At 40.5% G+C, this 13,023-nt stretch overlaps 1 protein-coding gene across 1 annotated transcript in view; it reads left to right on the top strand.

Annotated features, from left to right (window-relative positions):
- Window positions 1-13,023, top strand: part of TMEM163 (transmembrane protein 163) — an 88,087-nt gene that overhangs the window by 67,016 nt on the left and 8,048 nt on the right. The window lies entirely within an intron of this gene.

Raw genomic sequence — 13,023 nt, 5'->3', positions numbered from 1 at the left:
ATGTTCTCTTTATTCCCTGCCCTGCCAGTGGGACTGAGAATTGCCAGTGTCTCCTTCCAGCAGCCCCACTGAACTCTGTGGAGCTCTAGCAGGTGCCTTTCCTGCCTGGCTCACATGCTGCTCCTGCTCTTCCAGCAGTATTTTTGTTTAAGTGATGGAGTCTAGTCTACTTCTGGAGTTTAATTATGGGTTTTTTATAGGTTTGACCCCAAATCTCTCTCAGTGTAACCACTTAAAGCTTCTACACAGGACTGTGGGAGTTCATTTACAGAGAGGAGGCCTCTCTGAGCTTAATGAATGTACTAGAATTTTATGAGAAGAATGTTTCCACAGTTTACTTCTCCAATGGCTTCAGTATTTTATCTTCAGTGTGGAAAAAATATATTTTTGGATTATATTTTAATTTCTTCCAGCTCTTGCCTCCAACTCCAGAGCCATGTACGTGTGGCAGGGATGGAACAGGTGAGGGCAGCATGCTGGGTGAGAGAGCTGGCTTTTGGACTGACTCACCTTGGAGCATCACAAAGGGCTTTTCTCCTGCTCTCTGCTTTCTTTTGGCTGTGGAAGCAGCCCCTCCCTGGCCTGTGGAGCAGCTCTCCCCAGTGGCCTTTATCTCCCAGCTCTGCTCTGGCCTGTCCTGCTTGCTTCCTTGCAGTACTGGCTATTAACTCCCACTCATCTTAACAAGCTGCTCACTGGGAAAACCATTTGGCAGTGGTTCTGCTCCCACAAGACTCTTCCTAATGTGCTCAAATAAAATGAGTTTGTCAGTTCAGTTGTTGTGTGCACAGCCTGACTCAGAGCTTTGTGAAGTTTGGTCAGGCTGTGTGCTTAGCCTTTGACCTCAAGGACTCACCCTGCCAAGTGGCATTCTCCACAGAGCATCACACAGAAACCAAAACTCCTTCCTTTCAACCAGGAGATGGAGGCAGAGCTGGAAAATCAGAAAGCCAAGATGGGATTCCATCTGTTACCCACTGTTAGCAGTGCAGATGACCAAATGGGTCTCGTGTTCTCATGGAAACTTGCAAGGAGCTGGGCAATTCCAGGAGCTTGTTTTCAGTGGTGTATGGAAATCTGGGTGAAGATGAGTAGCACAGCCCATGAGTGAGCAGATTACTGAGCTGCAGCCAGGTGCATTGTTTGACTGCAGGTGATTCATGTTCTCTTTGCATTTTGCTTGCCCTCTTTTCCAGTCTTCATAGTTTACTGCCTCCTCAGCTTTGCCAGCATCCCAGCACATGGAGTTCACCAGCCTGGTTCTGTCAAAATGATCTGGGTTAGCTCAAACACTTTCAGTAGTCAGTTCTTAAACCCAACAAAAACATTTTGACAGAACTGGGTTGGGGGGTGAGCCTGGGGCCAGTGAGGCTGAGGAGGAGGAAGGTGAGGGTGAGGGGAGACCCTGCTGTGATGGTCAGCTAAGGGACAAATTCTTAACTTGTCTGTAGCCAAACAGTGCAAACTGGCAACAGCTTGACTCCTCTTTAGTGAGAAAATGAAATATATAGTCCTGACTCAATGAAGGAGAAGGGAAAAGGGAGGTTACAACCATAATTAAAACACTAATTATGGTGAATTTTTGGTAGTGTATATCAGGTTAACTCAGATGTCTCAGTCTAATTCATTGTGGGAAAATGCTCTAATAATTCTATCAGTAGGAACAGAAATTTAAAAGTTTTTTCATCTATATCTTACACTTTCATCATTACAAGTTCAATCTACAAGAGAGGGCTCTATTTCTGATGTGGGGAGAAATGTCTCATGTTTGGATTGTGAACATTTTTCATGATTTGCATTTAATGATTTTTGTGATATTGTACTTCCTCTTTTTTAATTCTTTTAAGTGCAGTTACAGTAGGAAAATATATGGAATCAGACCTATAAATGTGGATGGATAATCTTCCTCCTGTGACTGTTCTCACTCATCTAGGCACTCAAGTACTACCAGCAGTTTGAAGGATCTATCTGGCAGGGCATGGGCTGTGGATGAGTGGTGGCAGGATAGAAGTCACACACACATACACACACACCTGAAGGATTTTCATACCTGGCAATTCTGCCTGGAATGTAGATTGGAGCATGGCATGACAAGAGATGGTACTTTTGTTCCATGTCTCTAAAATGACATGGCAAGTATTTTAATTTCAAAGCCTTTCAGTACATCTCCCCATGGGAAACTGATTCAGCAAAGGTTGTGTCACAAGTGAAATATCTCTGTGCAAACTCAGAATAACAGTGAAAAATGGAAGCCTCAGGGGACAGCACCACTGCTGCAAGTCATGGCCAGTGAGGTGTAGTACCTAGGGGTTGCCAACATTAAAAATAACTGGGGGAAGAGGATGTTGTTGAATAGAAACCTTTCCAGTTGCCATAGCTGTGCCTCACTGTGATGCTGATTTTGAGGTTGCTTGTTGCTCCCTTAGCTGCTCTAAGCAGAAATTGTTCTTCTCAGTTGTTTGGGTCTTTGTTGATTGATTGTGCTCCCAGCAAAGCTGTACCTGCCCAGGCCATGCCATCAGCATCTGAGCAGAGGGGAAATCTGCTCAAATTTCATCAGTAGGAGGCAGAAGTTTCTGCCTCTGCTCCTTTATCCAGGGTGCTGTCTTCTACTTCTTGGGCCACTGATGAACTAATTGCTAATGATACTAATTTCTGTAGTATCTTACCATGTAATTTGGTTTTAATGTGTGGCTATATATCATATATAACAGTAACAATGTTTTCTGTTAATAGTTTTTTGCATAGCAGTGAAGTAACCAGTTCTGTATCAAAGTAGTGACCTGAAATATTTTCTGTGTGACATCTGTGTTATTGGGGTTTGATATTAACTTGCTATTCTGAGACCAGGGAATTATCCTTGTGGTGTGAGCAAGAGCAGAACATTAGGACCAAGGAAAGGTAGTGTAACTCCACCAGTGTCCCAAACTGGTATAAAACGGGTGAAGAGCTCAGCACTAAATTAAGAGGATCTGTGCTTCAACAGAAGTTTCACATGTGAGTCAGAGTCCCATGATTTTTTGGTACAGTTTACATCCTTGTTGCCCTTTATTGCAGCAAAGGTCACTGAAGATGTGGGTAATTTTTCAAGAATCTTGTGAAATTTTAGCTGTGTGACTTCAATCTTAAGGGAGATAATGCGGCAAAAACCCAACTGGAAAATGTTGCTTTTGGGGATCAGATGCTGAACACAAAGTTGGTACTGTCAGCCCTGAGGATGGAGATGGCTGGGAATGCACTGCTCTATGTGAGGAATACAAGATTAACCTAATGATAATAATTATGCAAACCAACATGACTGACTGCATTGTTCTCAGAGCTATAAACTCTCTTTTTATGTCTTTATTTCTCTTTAACTTAAGGAACTTTGTAATAATTTCTCTGAGTTCATTTCAAATTGCAGATGTTTTGGAGAAAACAATATGATCTGGAAAAGTTTAATTTTAGAAATTAAATAGACTGGGTACTTAAGTATCTGCTCGCTAATGGTAAAGAACTCTGACTAAAATCCTACAAGCAGAGTCAATAACTTTTGAACAATTCTGGATCAATTATAGGAGGCTCATTGTAATTCTTGTTGCATATGAGATACACTGGTTATGTATCTGTCAATTCTTAATATGCACATGGCAAAAAAGTTTCTGGGAAAAATTTTGTGAATTCTTTGATGTAGAGAGTCTCTTGTCCTTAAAGTGAATCTTGAAATAATTGCTTTCATGAAAATACTAGCAATAAGAGAAAATATAAAAATCATGTGATTAAGAAATCATTTGAAGTATTTTCCAAATGTTTTGAGCAGATATTCTTTTACTTATGTAGACACTCAGAAACAGGAGTCTCCTGTATTTGTTGCCATTTCACATAATGGCTTCAGGTGCAGGTCTGGCTACCCTCAGAAGGATTCAGAGGACCAGGAGGAGAGTGACAGCTGTACTGCACATTAATGGCATTTCCACCTTGACTTCCCCATTGTGTAAGGGCCTGAAATGCCCCCAGGTTCCTGTTAGGCTGCAGGGAGGTGCTGCTCAATTTACAGGGAGGAGCTCATGGTTAGCTCAGCCAGGCATTTTCCAGTCACCCATTTGAATTCTCTTTTCTTCCATGCTGGATGTGATTTTGTTGAAACCCTGTGAATGGCAGCACTCCTGATCTGCTCTGGCACAGGAGGGAGGACAATTAGAGCTCCCGACTTTCTGCATTTCTTAATATTGCTCCTGCCTTCCTTTTCTGCTTCTTGTTTGTGTTACCTCTTGCTGTGTCTCAAGTAAAAATAACCAGTAGGTAGTGTTATGTCACAACACAGGCTTTCAGCACAGGCAGTGGTTTTGTAATTCTTTTGAATGCATCAAAACCTTGGGAAACACAGAAATAGTGGATTTCTCCTTTTGGTTCCCTAGCTTGAAATGCTGAGGGCTGTAGTGAACTTTGACATAGCCTGTAAGGCAGGTTATGAATGACCAGGTAGATTAATTAGTTTAAAATAACCTGGATGAATTTAATGAGAAGTGTTTGTCTGGAATTTTGGCTTTGGTTGTGTGATTGTTTCCTACATGCAACAGCAACCATGGCTCTACTGGCCCAAAAGGTCCAAATTTGGTATTGAGTGACTTTCTTCATGCTTTTCTTTTTAATTTTATCTCCATCTTTAGATGAGAAAGCCTGGAGAGCCCACGGAATTCAAAGGATGAGGGTCACCAGGGATTTATGCAATATGTTCACTTTTGCAAATTACTGTTTAGCACTGAATTGATATTTTTAGAGAACTTTAACTGTAGATTTCATTTCCTGCAGTTAGCAGCAAGTCCAGAAATTGTCATTATTAGGTAAACTTATGGTTTTCCCTTTGCACAGGACTTTGTATTTATATTATAATTAAAAAGAAGCCTGCCCTGAAAAATGATACTCTGTGTCAGGAGAGTTGGCCAGACAGTTAATTATACACTTATTATGTAATTCTGTATTTTTATTAATTATACATCTCTTAACTGTGAAAATTTCGTTTTCAAGCAACTGAGATATAATAACAATAATTCTCAGTGTTCAAAACACCATCCCTTGTGCCAATGTTTTCTGGTATTTGTGATGTAGAGCAGTGTTCTTCAACAATGATCCATGGAATGCTGTGTGTCTTGAAATGAGTTATTTACTGAAGTCATGAATTTCAGGGTTGATAAGGTAGATGTAGGAGAATATTGCAACTGAAGGGATCTGCTTGTCCAAGAGGGCTGGAAAATGCCAATATTGAATATGTGCAGTGAGAGGTGGAATGGATCTTTTTTTCTCTCACAGTTTTGGGGATTTTTACATCACCCTTTGTGAGCATTAAAAAACATATGAAGGGTCTCTGATTCTTGGAGAGAGGAGTAAATGAGGAGAGTAGAGTTTTCCTATCACTTCCAGTGGAGATTTGTCTGCCATGCAACCTCACCTTGGATTTGTAGAGATGCTTCATTTTCCTTTGGAGGCAAATTTGGGTGTGGGGGTGGAGACAATTTCTGCCAGCACGTGTGTGCCAGTCCCTTTGTCCAGCTGTGGCCTTCATTCTCAATTGCCTGAAAATATTTTTAATTAAGGCTTCCTCATTTGGAGAATTTAGAAATGTGCTGACATTTTCTACTTGCCTTGGAGCACATTTGGAAGGAAATCTTGCTGTTTCCTTCACTTGTGTCTCTAGAATGCTTCAGTTTTTGGGTAAGATTCCTGTACAGGAGCTGTTTAGAGCCCCCAGCCCTTCCCAGGATCTTTGAGTGCCACTATCAAACCCAAAAAATATGGAAAGATTAAAAAACCCAAAGAGACCAAATTTTATACAGGAGAGAGAGATGTGCCATTGATGTGTGGGAACATTACAGCTGCAAATTCCAGTTATTTCTGTGTTCTTGTCCTATTTTTTATGTAGCTGGGAATTTTTTATTTCGCTGGGAATATTTATTCTGTATGGGCCTGCTTCAATATGACATGCTGCAGTTATTATTTCAGTTTCACATCATTGATCCCTAAGGAAATATTTTTCACCAGCCAGATCTTTGACTTTTTTCCCCCCTCTCCCTTTTTTTCTTTTTTTCCTTTGTTCCAGCACTTGCTGAAAGTGTTAGATGAAGTAGGCCAGCTGCTCTTCTTTCTGGAGTGTTTGGAATTAAAATTTCTGATAATTTTAGCTCTTGTTCTATACACCTGAATTAAAAAGCTAATCAGTAATTGACATTTGGAAGAGAAAGTCTTCATTTTTGTTTACCCTTGAGGTTAATTTTAAATGAATATTTCTCAGATCATGTAATTTAAAATGGTTTTTTTTTCCTACAATGATGAGTATTGAACCTAAAATAGAATAATTTCTTGTTGGCTCAGAAATCATTTACTGAGGCTCCTTTTCCCCAAGCTATGAGATTCAGAATATTTCCCTCATTGTTACTTTCAGCATTTGTTCTCCTACCTGTGTTAGCCATTATAAGATAATTCCCAATAGGGGAAGGAATTACCATTCCTTTATTGATGTTTCAGAGAGCAATATCCACAGCCAGTGCTGTCCCTGAGGATCTGATACACACACATTTCACTGCAAATAAGGAAGCAGTAGTGATTTTGCATACTGTTGATGACATGCTTGGATTTTTGTGTAGATTTTAGTGATTTTTGACATTTTATTAATATATTGAGAAAGGAATCTAAAAATCCTTGAGTGTAGGTTTTGAGAATTGCTTTGTGTTTGCATTTGCTGCTTGCCAGTTCTGTGATAAAAAACCCTTCAACATTTGCTCCTTTACCTTCCTCATGCCAATTACTAGATATTCTTGGGTAGTACAAACATAATTTAGATGTGAATGATGTGCTTTATTTTGACCATTGCCACAAATAATTTGCAGACTTTCTCTTGTTTCTTGAAGAAGGCTCAAAACCCCAAGCACACTGGGAAAGGCTGTTTTAATTTCACCTGGGGTTGTAAATCAATATCCATTTACTATGCAGTTACTGCTTGCATTTCCCTGGGTAATAGTATAACACATGTAATGTCAATGCAGTTTGGCATTTGTCCTCATTAGTATGGCAAAGGACACTTTTTTGCAAGAGTAAGCAAGCATCATGCAATATTTGTGACATTTCCTGCAGGACAAAGGCAAGATGTAATCAGTTTGTGTATGAAGTATGTGCAGCCCATCTCATGTGGTGCCTCCAATGCTTTCATAAATGAAATCTCTTGAAAAATTAGGCCATATGTTATTCTATTGTATGTTATTGATTACAGCTGAAAAAGGAAGGTAGGGGTGGCACAGTGTAGCTTTGTGAGTTCTAATTGATTTATTGGTTTAACAGTTTAAAATAAATACATCATAAACATATATTCAACAATGTCAACCATTGATTTATAGGCCAGTAGCAACATAACAAATAACATTTATGATTATATACACATATGTCCTTATACATGTTTCCCTATACATTTATAAACCTCATATATAATTTATTGCTTGCCATTTCAAATCAAAGTATCATACACATTAATTATACATGAGAATCCTGCTTTATAATTGTTATTTCTGTGTATGGCTTGGAGTTTGGCCCAAAATACATGTGCTTCTTGCAGGTTATTGAGAATATTGTGGATACTTGAATTGAAGAGTAAGCCAGGGTTAGGGCAAATGAACAGCTACACATCATTCTTTGCCTAGGTGAAAAGCAGATTTTCCAGATTTTCCCATAAAGAGATTTTTCCAGCTTTTATAAGAAAGAAAAGCTGGTGGCTGCTCCCCACTTGGTGGGTGATGTGGAATACTTTGCTGGGCTCAGCTCCCTGCTCATAGGAAACGTCAGTCTCACTCTTCTGAGGGTGGACAAACACAATTTTAATTTGTGTTTCATAACTTTGGTGGATGAATTATGGGAGAATGGGAAGCATGACTGATCTAATAGTTAAGCAGACTCTTTGCAGGAGTCCTAAGGTCACCTGAGAGAGTTCTGTGCTCCCTCAGCTCACAGGCCCCATGCCTTGATGTGGCATCCAGCACACCCTGCCTTTGTTATCTGCTTCTTGAAAAAGCATTCTGTGCTGTGGGATTGCTTTGTCACACCAAAGACAAGTTTAAACATTCATAAGATTTTTTTTTTTTTTTGGTACTAATAATAGTTCTTTGTATCTCCATGTGAAGAGACTGTCTCCTGCTTGAGTCAGAGACTGGGCTGTTGGTTTGTTTTCTGACAGTGAAGTGCAATTAGAACTCATCCCTTTTGAAGCTTGCTAGTGAGAGAGACCCTCTGGCTTCCCAGGAGCTCCCTTTAGACTGATTGCATAAACTATTTATTACTTGGGAGAAAGTGTGAGAGAGATTTGGACTTCTTTTTTTTTAAGTGTTTGTAATAGAAACATCTTTGTTGCTCTCTATATAGTAACATAATCCTTCAGGGGAAGGAGTCCTTTTTGACTGAGTAACAGGCTCTGCAGAGGGGCTTTTAGTGATCCCAGTGTGCCCAGATGCCTTGGCAGCTGCTGGGGGAGCTGGAGGAGCAGGAGGCTGTGGGAGGTGTGGGAAGGTAGGGATGGGGAGCAGAACCTGGCAGGTGCTGGGGAGGATGGCCACCAAGCACCTGGACTGAGGAAGGGTCATTGCTGGGTTCCAGGAGACAGATGGTGAGTTGCAGAGATGGGCAAAATTAATATTTAACAACACAAACTCAGCTCAGTTTGGGCCAGCCATGACTTTGCTCCTGCCAACACCATCTGCAGCATTCCAGAAACACATCCCTACCTCCTCAGCCAAGAGCAGCCAGGCTCAGCTGAGCAGAGGCAAAACACTGTGAGACACCAGCTTCTCTGGAAAGGGAAAAAATGGCAGGGAAAAGGCAGCAGCAGTGATTCCCAGCTCCTGCAGGAGTGAGGAGGAACTCTTGGCTGGTTCAGAGAGGGCAGAGGAGTGGAAGGAAGCCTGCAGCTGTTGGATGGGAGAAGCAGCTTGTTCTGGGATTGCAGTGGGATGAGTGACCAAGGAAGGACAGAGTTTCCTCCCTCCCATTCCTTTTGACTCCACACTGCACAGTGCAGGTGAAATGAGAACATTTTTGCACCTCAAAAGTGGAAGGACTGTAACAGAAGGAGAGTGAGCAGAGAGGAACTGGTAGAAATAAAACATGAAGTCAGGGCAAAGTTTTAGGGTCAGCATTAGCAATATGCATTCTAGGGAAAGATTAGGAGCATAAATCAGCCACAACTTAATTTCTAGGCTGGGAATTGGTTAAATATTTCTACCTAGTAAGCCAAGCACTGAAGAATCCATTGTGAAGTTTTTTATTTTTTTACTTTCTACAATAGATTCAGGAAGAGATCAAAGTTGCAACATAAAACCCAACAAACTTTTTCTGGAGCCATAAGATTACTGCTGCTTTTGGTGAAATCCTTGAAAGCAGGGGCAGAACTGTTGTGACAATTTTGCAACCCCCCCTTCTCAACTGCACAGCTGGGGACAAGGCATTGGGACAAAGTGGAGGAAAGCTGCCTGCTGACTTCTATTATTCCTTTCTTAGGTAAAAGAGGAAAAGACTTTATTGCTAGGAAAGAAAGCATAAAACCACAGTATAAAATAAATATTAAGTAGGGACATTGTAGCTATTAAAATGCTGTGTAATGAGCAGGCAGCCCAGGATGGGCACCTTGCTTTATGTGCAGTGCTGGTCTATACCTGAAGCCATCTAATCAGAGATAGGTGTCCTTTAATTAAGGCTCACGTACAGTGTGGTAGCAGTGAGGGAATATGATGAAAAGAAATGCAAAAGAAAGGCGCTTTATTTACCACACTGGGAAGCCTTTATCGTATGGAAATGATCAGAATTTAAATTTTTCTCATCTGTCCCAATTTGCTGCTGCTTTAATTAAAATAACACGGAGCACACGTGGGGCGCTGTGCTGGATGTGCCCCCGGTGCCTGTCAGATGGGAGGCAGGGGCTGCCGACAGGGCAGCATCCGCAGGGACGTGGGGCCAGATGGCCCGCCTGATTTTATTCATTTACATCTCCATTACGGCTTTCCTTGCCTCCATCTCTCCGAAGGGTGAGTTCGTTCCTTGGGAATCGTTTCACAGCCGTGTTTAACCCTCTGGAGCCCGCAGCGCTGCAGCGTGTCCCTCACCTCCGCTCAGCCCAGCATTCCAGGAATTACCCTTCCCTCGGCTGATTCACCGAATGCTGCTGTCCTGAAGCATTTCCAGCTGCTTGGCACCAAAATAGTGCCAATAGTGCCAAAATAGTGAGATGTTTTTGTTCTTTTCCAACCTCACCTGCCCAGGGAGCAGCCCGGCTGCTGGGTATCACCGCTTTGGGCATCGCCGCTTTGGGCTGCTCTGTTACACCCCCAAACCCTCCTTGTCACTGTCCTTATTCCGGCTCCGGGGCTCCAGAAAGCACAGAGGAGTACTGAAAAAAGAGAGTTTAAATGTTTTTGTTTTTTTTTTTTCCTTTTGGTTTGGTGCTCGCAGCCGCGCTCGGTTCGTGCGGGATCTGCCGCCTCCCGGTGGCTCCTGCGGGGAGATGCTGGGGCTGGGAGTGTTCGGAGATTTTGGGTAATATTTAGAGATTTTGGTTAGTGTTTAGAGATTTTGGGTGATGTTTAGAGATTTTGGGTGGTGTTTAGAGATTCTGGATAGTGTTTAGAGATTTTAGGGTGCTGTTTAGAGATTTTGGGCGTTATTTAGAGGTTTTGAATAAAGTTTAGATGTTTTGAGTCGTGTTTGGAGATTTTGGGTGGTGTTTAGAGATTTTGGGTGATGTTTAGAGATTTTGGGTAGTGTTTGGATATTTTGGGTGTTATTTAGAGATTTTGGGTAGTGCTCAGAGATTTTTGGGTGCTGTTTAGAGATTTTGGGTGTTATTTAGAGATTGTAGATGTTGTTTAGAGATTTTTGGGTGCTCTTAGGAGGTTTTGGGGGGTGTTTAGAGATTTTGCATAGTGTTTAGAGATTTTGGGTGGTGTTTAGAGATTTTGGGTGGTGTTTAGAGATTCTGGATAGTGTTTAGAGATTTTAGGGTGCTGTTTAGAGATTTTGGGCGTTATTTAGAGGTTTTGAATAAAGTTTAGACGTTTTGAGTTGTGTTTGGAGATTTTGGGTGGTGTTTAGAGATTTTGGGTGATGTTTAGAGATTTTGGGTAGTGTTTAGATATTTTGGGTGTTATTTAGAGATTTTGGGTGGTGCTCAGAGATTTTTGGGTGCTGTTTAGAGATTTTGGGTGTTATTTAGAGATTTTGGGTAGTGCTCAGAGATTTTTGGGTGCTGTTTAGAGATTTTGGGTGTTATTTAGAGATTTTGGGTAGTGCTCAGAGATTTTTGGGTGCTGTTTAGAGATTTTGGGTGTTATTTAGAGATTTTGGGTAGTGCTCAGAGATTTTTGGGTGCTGTTTAGAGATTTTGGGTGTTATTTAGAGATTGTAGATGTTGTTTAGAGATTTTTAGGTGCTCTTAGGAGGTTTTGGGTGGTGTTTAGAGATTTTGCATAGTGTTTAGAGATTTGGGGTAGTGTTCAGAGAATTTGGGTGGTGTTTAGAGATTTTGGATGCTGTTTGGGGATTTTGGGTAGTGTTTAGAGATTTTCGGTGTTGTTTGGAGATTTTTTGGGTATTATTTAGAGATTTTGGGTGTTTAGATATTTTGGGTAGTGTTTAGAGATTTTGGATGCTGTTAAGAGATTTTGGGTGGTGTTTAGAGATTTTGGATTCTATTTAGAGATAAAGCTGGGAATATCACCTTCAAAAAAGCTGTTTGGCACAACCAAAAGCATCTGCATTCAGAGCACGGTTTTTAATTTCTTCCTTCTCTTGCATCCACAGTGATAACAAAGCAGCTTCAATTTGTTTGGTCTTTTCTTTAATCAGGGGTTAGTATTAGTAGTTAGTGGTTAGTATTGGCAACAAAATGAGCTTGTTGCATGTGATTCAGTGGGAAAAAAGTCAAACTTAGAAACAATTTCTAGATCCTGAATATGTATTTTCTATTAAAAAGGCTGTTCAGTAATTCATTACTCCATTCAGAAATCTGTGAGATTTCTGTACATTTAGGTCATTCTGTACATTTAGGTCATTCTTGGATTCCAGAAGAGTAGCAAGACTCATTTTGATCATGACTGTAAAGCAGAACAAATAGCAAGATGCATTTCCACATACTGTGTTTTAGTGACATGTGCAGGAAAAACACTGAATTCACCCCAAAAATTTGTAGCATGCCATGACGAGAAAAAAAAAACAAGAAAAAGCTCTGAATAAAGTGCCATGAAGAGATGAAACCTCATATGATAGCACAGGGAACAAGGCATTGCATTTTCAGGATTCTGAATCAATAACTGGAATTTCGAACATCTCTGGAACAATTTGCAAAATACCTTGTATTATGATCCATAGATTTTTTTTTGAGAAAGATGTGTAAAAATTAGAGGCATAGTTTTGACAAGGATCTCAAATTTTGAGGGTTTTTTGCAAAGTTTATCCAGACTTTTGAAACTTTGTTGTCACTTAAGACCTTCTGAGAGCTCCCAACTTTCCTTGTTAGATTGACAGCAACCAAATATTTCCTTAGTCCTTCCCTAGAACTCAGAAATTGCCTGGCTATTTTTCAGTTGTCCTGTTAAAATAACTTTATGAATGCTTTTTATCCCACCTTTACTCAGTACTTGAGTTCTGTGTTCTCATTGCTTTTATTTTACTCTCTTTCCCTCAGTACATTTTGTCTCATTACTTAATATTGTTAATATTGTACCAGGCCTAGAGAGAATGAGCTCATGATGTGAGTGAAGTAGACTTTTACAATTATACGACATACAAAATTGTATAAAAAATATTGAATGATTTATTTGGGGATATGAGTACATTATACCAGTAATCTAATTCCCAGTGTCTTCCTAAGCAGCTTTCAAAACCATTTTTTGATTTCTTTGGGTTTCAAATTGCTGCTAAAATGATAAAAATGGATGGAGCAGCTGATGAATCACCATGACAATGTTTGGTACCAACGGGGACTTTTGCCAGAGTGTTTTCATCAGGACCAGGGTC

Source organism: Ammospiza nelsoni, chromosome 7, assembly GCF_027579445.1.
Source record: "Ammospiza nelsoni isolate bAmmNel1 chromosome 7, bAmmNel1.pri, whole genome shotgun sequence".
NCBI classification, from domain to species: domain Eukaryota; kingdom Metazoa; phylum Chordata; class Aves; order Passeriformes; family Passerellidae; genus Ammospiza; species Ammospiza nelsoni.
The sequence above is the reverse complement of the archived record's forward strand: the minus strand, read 5'-3'. Positions and strand labels throughout refer to the sequence as shown.